Here is a 7,056-nt window from a genome sequence, read left to right on the forward strand (position 1 = left end):
CTGAACCCCCCCCCCCCTCTAGCTTAGCTTCTCCTAATCAAGTCAAACATCATTATATCTCAGTAGCTATATATTAGCCATGTAGTACATGTATTCTGGTTTTCTCGAATACCATTTCAGTATCCCAGCACAGCCCCTATATACCTGGGCAAATGAATGAGAGGATATGCACAAAGTTTGGCAGAGAGTGCTGCACAAAAATAGAGCTATTTTATGGGAAAGCCTACTATTCACTTACTAGACATTTTTCAACTTAAGAGCTGAGTGAGTTTGTTTTCAAAATCAGCGGTTGACATTAATTAAGCAGCACACATAGAAATTTACTCCTCCTCTTCATCTAGTTAAGCTGGTTGACTGTTGTTGGCGCTAATGTAGAACTAGTCTTTCCCCACCACCAGAGCTGCAATTCTCTTGCCACCGTGCACTAATGAAAAGGGCATCATTAATCTTTCTCTGACATGTTCACACCATAAGAGATATGAATAGTCGTGGCCGGTTGCATCAGGGCGAGCTGCGAACGTCAGGCGTAGCTGGCAATAGAATCTCTGTGCACTGTGCCTAGTGTCACTTCAGATAAACAAATGGTTAAAGCAGTGTGCTTAGCACTTCCAATTTGAGATGATATCCAAAATAAACATGGACAGCTTGTGATGCAGCTGCCACTTACATGCTTCTCATTTCATCGACCTATATTTGCCATGTATAAGATGCACTATACCTAGTGTGGCATCATTTCTCTTAAAATATATGACTGCATGCTAACCATGTCTCATTTCTAGCATCACATAGACATTTCTTCATGTAATTATAGGCAGCGTAGTAAAGCTATGCTTGAGTTTTAAGTGAGCCTAGGTAAGTTATGTTTCAGCGTCCAGCGTCGGCATGTCGAGAAGACCCCTCGATGTTTTGCGCCACGATCCCTTGTGCATGCAAGGGATCATAGGATTCCCCCCCCACTGCTGCCCTAACTGCCCTTGCCCCCACCTCCCCTCCAATCCTCCACCCCCTGCCCTCCCGCTGTCGTGTCATACATTAAGGCCGAGCATAAGTGTCCCCCCATTTTTTTTTCACACAAGCAGCTGGGTGCTCAATCATTATCATACTCACCAAATTAAGACCCAAGTGCCATTGCTTATGGCTGCTGAAATCTTCCTGGTGCCAAGACCTTGTGTTAAATGAGCCCGAGCCCTATGTTGCATGCCTCGTTCCCACATAGGATGACCGACCTTCAACAGACATATTCAAACAGAACAGAATGAGTAGAAAACCACAGACTGAAAAAATCAAGGAAAGTAACTCCAAGCTAGTGCTGATGCGATGTAAACGGTCAGAGTAATTTCGGAGCACCTTCTGGGCCAGCCAAAAATATATTTTCAAGCAACAAAAGGAAGTTTTGGATTTCGAAAGCACACTTCCTATTCATTCTGTTGTGAATACTACATTAAGATACATCTGTTTGCCTTTAAAAACTAGAAGACAATGCCTGCTTTCCTTTCCCACCCCTGTGTTACCACTAGTGTCAAGTTCAGGGACAAAAATTCTGTAATATAGTTATTCACAACAATTGCATTTAACAAAGATTTTTATGTTTATTCTAACATGTAAATTTAACTAGTAATATATCCGTTCAAGAAATATTACTAGTTGATATGTCCACACTGTTATCAACAATATTAACATCTCCATCATTTAATCCATGCACTAAATAATATACATGTTCAAATTTGTGGGCCATGTTAGTGCGTGAACCTTTTAGGAGACCCTGTACTAGCAAACAACTTGGTTTTTGAAATCTTACACCAACTTAGAATTTTCAGATTATCATTTCTCAACTTCCCTGTCTATTCAAAGACATGTTGACCATATGTTTAAATGACAACTTTCCTTCCCAAGCATGCGCCTCTGCTACAGCGAGACGAGATATGAAGAATCAGTGTGAAACCTGGGGTACCACCTCTTTGTGGTGCACAAGTGTATGGTTAAGAGTGCGCCCAACGGGGGTGGCTAACTAGATTGGACAGACCACACATAATGCCAAAAATTCCCATACTTGAAAGCACAGGATCAATTTTACAAAAGTAAAATTGAATAGTATATTGTCCAGAGCAGCAATAAATTTTGATTATTTGCTCAAGCCCACTCTGATGGTCCAGCCATGAAGCAGGGTCTTATTCACTGCTTTCTATAATAATGGGATGAAGTAACGTGTGGTGAAATGTAGGCATGAGCAGTATTACAACAATGTAAGAAAAAATTTAGGCAAGCTTGATTATGCTCACAAAAGCTATGAAAGGTCAGAATGTGTTGGGCTCACTCAGATGCATGGTGTGTGTGGTTATGTGACCATCTGACTATGACCGATTCACTATTTGCAGTATGGTCAGGTGACCACACACTGGTGATGGTTATGTGATCCCATTATCCCAAAATGGTGACAAGCTGGGTGGGACTCTGCGAACAATGATGCACAAAATCAGCGCAAAAGACAAACACAGAAGGAATGAGACAGGACAGAGCACTACTTACAACTGACATTCTATGAGAGGAAAGAGGAAGACAAAGACAACATTGACGCTAAAATAACAGGAAGAGAAAAAAAATACAATAAAGAAAAAGTAAAATCACAAAAAAATGTAACACAAAAAGATTATAAAAATAATAAGGAAAACTCTTAAGTGATAAACTAATGAAAATACAAATTAAGGAGTCTTTTGCACTAGTTTGGTGTCCTATGTTTATTAACTAGGCCATCAAATTATTTTGGAACAATGGTGACTAGATGCCATGGATCATGGCTAAGTGACCACCATTTATTCGCTATTTGCATCTGTCAGTGTGACATGTCAGTCTGTCCAGAGTGTTAGTCACTGACCTTTGCCATGAAACTCGACTGGCAAAACATTATTTGTTGAAACCTGACATCCCCTTTTCACAGCATTAAAGAATTCATGCAACTTTACCCAAACGTTTCATAGATTATACACTCATTCGCCAGACTCAATGAAGAACCATTATTGTAAACTACTTCATCACATCCCCTCCCAGACGGGAACAGTTGCAAAATCGCCTTCAATATTTCACGAACTAACCTTTCCAGGTACCTGTCTACAGCCAGAAATTTTGATCTAAAATAAGCTGTGTGATATCATTGTTTTGCTATCCAGCAGAGATAATTTGATAAAGGTGCCGACTCACAAGAAGTAATAATCAAACGCCGAATTCAATTTTTTTTTTTGCAAAAAACAAAGTGAAAACATTTTTTTTTGTAAATCTATCACTGGCAGACAAACACACTATAGCAGTGAGTAATGCTTGTAGTTTGCTAAGACAGTGGTCTGTTACAAAACCTTCACATACTCTTCGTTAGTGGCAAATGTATCCCTGCATCTATCTATCTCTGAGAATTATTCTTCCTCTCTAGTGACAGTGGACTCTTACGCTCATTGAATTATTTCACTTTCTTCTGCTTCTCTTCAAAATGAGTCTCATGTTCACTTCCCATTTATTAAGTGAACAGTGTAGTGAATCATACTTACAGCCTCACACATTCCACTCCAGCTCTGCTATTTTCTTGACCAGGTTAAGTACTTTCTTGTTCACTTCTGACTTGGAGCGCTTGGCTCTGGTGCCACGGTCAGGGTTCATGCTCAGGAAACCTCTGCAATAAGCATCAGTGCCATAAAAGAAACATTTCATCCAAGTTGGTAACCTGAAAAGTTAGTCAATTTAGTCATATGTGTCACATATGTATACATGACCGAAGGGGGAGACTAGAAGAAAGTCAAATATTTAGTAAAGAGAATATCAGGAGGGGCCAAACTGCGGCTCGTGAGCGGCATGCATCTCTTCATGCCTCCCTATTGCAGCTCTCCTAACCCGAGTACCCACAAGTTATAACAGGTGGGACCAATCACTAAGCTTGTATACAAAAACGTTACAGTGAGAAACAGGAGCATATCAAAATATGCAATATTGCTGGAGTTGTTTCGTTGTAGATGGGCACGTTAAAATGACATGTATTGGTCAGAAGGGGCAAATCAGTTTGAAAGATAAGCTCTATTTTTTATTTTCTTGTTTATTTCACCTTTACATGCCAGGTTGAGGCAGTGTTAGCTTTGTGCTTAAATGTTTCCCTAAAATTGATTTCTGAGCTTTGTTATTACAATGCAGTCCAGCTGCCTGATGAAACACCAAGACCACTGGCCTATGCATACAAGCAATTGAAGCTGTTTGATTGACTGCGAGAGCAGATAAGGGTTTTTATTCACCTGCCTCTATCTTGCATGTGCAGTGCCTTGCGGCGAAACGCATGCACTCGATCTGTGGACTCTGCTCGGGTGCAATTTCAATAAAAAGTACAGCATTGGTGCAGGATGTGGGAGCTATAGTTGTTTGGAGCTGGAGGAAGCAATTGGGACAGCTTTCCAATCAGCGAGATATGTGCTCTTCTATTTAACAAATGAGAAGGAAGGTACCAACTGTGGCTCCATGTCTTTCATGACAGTAAATGTGCAAGGTGTTTGCTTTATTTCAATAGGAACAATAAGCCTGGAAATGATATAGATAAAAAGTATGGAGTCCTGCTAGGCATCCACATACATATACGAAAATCACAGAACAGGAAATTACCTCTGAAGGAACTCAAGGGTCGATGACAGGCCTTCAGCGTAGCAGATGTTAAAGCAATAGTGACTCGCGAAGAGTGCAGCCCATGCCGTAGGGACGTCTGGTATCTTCTGAACCATGAGCCTGCCATCAATGCTGAGTGCGTACTCGTGGGCAGTCCACAGATCATCCCCTACAAAAGTTTAAAAAATGAGAAAATAGTAAATAGTGTGCTTCTTCCTTGCGGATCCCAAAGGATTCACAACCTCAAAAGTGTCCTGATACAGCAGTAGCTTAAATGTTGGCAGCCCAGTACTAAAGAGAGGATTTGATTTGTAGGCTGAACCGTCTGATATGTCTTGCATGTAGCTCGCATCCCTGTCATCTAAAGACCAGTTAAGAATGCAGTCAGCAAGCGAACCATTCTGCAGTAGGCCTTTTAAGCTTTCCAGTACTGGCACATATTGAAATGAGCGACCTCTCTTGTTTCCATCACGCCCAAGATAAATCTGCACTGGCTGGACATATGAAAACTTTTGTTTAAAGTAGGCTCTTCTTTTGTGCTCACTATTGAACACGGTAGCATTCAGACTGCTGAATACATCGTGGCTGTTTGCATCCGCAACAATTTCTTTAGCATCAGCCGTCCCCAGGCGTTCATCCAATTTGTCATGCAAGGCTTTAAACATGCACTGCTTACTCGAGCCATGCAGGTTTTCGATTTCTTGCCACAAATGCTGAACTGTAGAAGCAGGTAAGCAGTACTTAGATTCTAGCTTTAGGTAAAAGAGAGCCAGATCATACTCGACACACTCTTTTAACTCACTTGGAGATGGTGAAAACTGAGGGGTGCCACCTCGAGAGTTAGCATCCTCCATGCTTGCATCTTTTGGAGAAGCGCTGCTCTGACAACCGGTCGCAACTAACACGTTTGCCTGTTGCCCTGAAGAACTGGTTGCGCCTAAGGCGCTTGCCTGGTGCTCCGAAGAACCGCTCGCTTGTTGGGCTGATTTTACATGTTTTCTTGATAGGTGAGACGCAAACGTAGGTTTCGCAGTAAACGACTTGTCACAGCTAAAATACGGGCAACTGACTGACTGCCCGTTGTCGATGTGCTCGCTAAGATGAGTTACTATCTGAGCCCTACTCGAGCACTCGCGAACGCATCCGTGCACGCCGCAGTTTAAGTTTACGTCACCCGTTAAATCGAGCCTAGGTCCGCTCGCGCGCAGTTTACCTTTATGAAACCGTAATATATGATATCTGAGCTTTACATAAGTAGTGAACTGCAAACAACAAGTTGCGTGTATACATGGAATCTGCCGCGACCCTCGTGGCTGTCATAATGACGCACATATTCGACCAACGTGGTTGACCCCTTTGAACAAACGCGGCAAACAAACATGGTTGTTCAAGCCGTCGCCTCACTAAAGCGAGAAAAGAGCTAAGACCGACAAATCGCGAGAATGCACAGTATTAATCTGAAGCTATCTTTGGCTGGCTTTCAATCGCTTGTGCTCTCTTCCCGAAAAGGAGCGCGAACGACGATCGACAGCCGGCCAGCGATGCACTCCGTCAACGCACGTGCTGCCGGTTTGTCGGTGTCGGCTCTTTCTCGATCTTGCCGGCAACGGGCATTAATTTTCTCAGAATCAGATCGCGCTTGCCACATTCATATTCAAAATGATACTCACGTTATGTTCGTTTACTATCGGGCCCGCCAAACGCCTCGGGTACTGCGCCGTCAGCCGTCTTGGTAGCCACGGTCGTGCTCCCTACCGCAAACTTTCCTCGCTTTGTTTTCTTCCTTCGGGAAACAAAAGATGGCGACCCGACGGGGGGAATGGCGCTAACGGCGCGAAAGCAGACAAGGCGGCGAAGGTGGCGAAGGTGCGAAAGCAAGGCAGCGCGATGGCGAGGGCTGTGGGCGAGGGTCAAGACGCGAGCCGCGAACTGGAGAGCAGCCGGACGACGCAGGCGCAGAAGGCCCCAACACATCACGTGCGTGCCGTGCGTGTGTCTGGAGCGTGGTGCGGAGTGTGTAGCGCGCCTCGCTTGAGGCGTTCCGCTTCTTTCCTTTCGTCGCCGTGCCTTCTCTCGTTCCACTTCTTTCCTCCCGTCGCCGTACCCTATTCACTCGAAAAACATTGTCAACATACCGTATTTTTTTTTACGGTGGGCGCCCCGTGACGTTCACGGTCAGGTGACTGTTTATTTCACGGTCATTTTTTACAGTGTGGTTCTGACGCTTAGTACACCCACGGCGACGTCATCACGGACGACATCGTTAGTGTGCCCGGGATTTCTCAACGGCTGCGGATGTTCATTCCGCGCGGTCGCGGTTTTCGCTAAGCGTGCACTGACGCCTGGTGCACCCGCGGCAACGGCATCAGGAATGACATCGTGAGTGTGCCCGGGATTTCTTAACGGCGGCCGATCTTCAGTTCCGCG

General features: G+C 44.0%; 1 long non-coding RNA gene across 1 annotated transcript; it reads right to left on the reverse strand.

Annotated features, from left to right (window-relative positions):
• Nucleotides 1–1,192: 1,192 nt before the first annotated feature.
• Nucleotides 1,193–6,473, reverse strand: LOC115313224. The gene is made up of 4 exons (XR_005716796.3): nt 6,300–6,473; nt 4,630–4,798; nt 3,537–3,658; nt 1,193–1,226 (listed from the first exon to the last, which is right to left on the reverse strand). It is a non-coding gene; the product is annotated as an uncharacterized LOC115313224 (long non-coding RNA).
• Nucleotides 6,474–7,056: the final 583 nt, after the last annotated feature.

This window comes from Ixodes scapularis, unplaced genomic scaffold (genome assembly GCF_016920785.2).
Source record: "Ixodes scapularis isolate PalLabHiFi unplaced genomic scaffold, ASM1692078v2 ptg001946l_1___fragment_3__unscaffolded, whole genome shotgun sequence".
NCBI lineage: Eukaryota > Metazoa > Arthropoda > Arachnida > Ixodida > Ixodidae > Ixodes > Ixodes scapularis.